Source organism: Octopus bimaculoides, chromosome 3, assembly GCF_001194135.2.
Source record: "Octopus bimaculoides isolate UCB-OBI-ISO-001 chromosome 3, ASM119413v2, whole genome shotgun sequence".
Lineage (NCBI taxonomy): Eukaryota > Metazoa > Mollusca > Cephalopoda > Octopoda > Octopodidae > Octopus > Octopus bimaculoides.
In genome coordinates this window covers 128661025-128661932 of record NC_068983.1, presented here as the reverse complement: position 1 = coordinate 128661932, position 908 = coordinate 128661025, and positions in this window count along the sequence as shown.

The following is a 908-nucleotide window of genomic DNA, read 5'->3' as shown; positions in this document are numbered from 1 at the left end:
TTTCTTGTGAATTTTAATTTCAAGAATATCTAATTCGATGTGAAGAATTTTACATTATAATTTTGTAGTTTTCTGAATTGAAATAAAAGAAATATGGATATAATGTGTTCCTCTGTTCTTATCTTTATGAAAATATATCGAAATATATCAAAATATACGAAAATATATCGCATTGAAATGCTTATAGAAAGTTTGAAATACGCTATTAATGACAGCAAAATCAATCTATAGATATTTAATTGTGGTATCTATTGTCAAAAGCTTCACATAGATAAGATGTAGCAATTAAAGGGAACTTATATAAGAGAATAAAGCAACCATCAAATAATAATAATAATAATAATAATAAAAATAATAATAATAATAATAATAATAATAATAATAATAATAATAATAATAATAATAATAATAATAATAATAATAATAAAATTAATAATAATACTAATATTGGCAACATCTAAAACTAGAAAGAAAGAAAAAAGCGAGTGAGAAAACAGAGAGAGCAATTACTGATGTGTATCAGTCTCACGATCTATTTGTCTTTCTATCGATATTTCTATGTATAAGATATGCGCGCACACGCACGCGCACACATACACACACACATACACACATTCATATGTCTGTAAGTATGTATGTATATACATGTGTTTAGGAGAGAGAGGTACACACTCACAGAGACGAATATACTAATATATGTGAATATTTGTTTATATGTGTGCATATGTCTTTGTTTTTGAGTATGTGTGTGTGTTTATATGTATGTATGCTTTTCGGTATATATAACCATTGTGACTATAACAACGAAGATAAAGTCTCTGCAGGAATATATGCGTATCTTACAGAACAACTACTCCGTTATTCAGATTATATAAATATAAATACCTACATATATATATATATATATA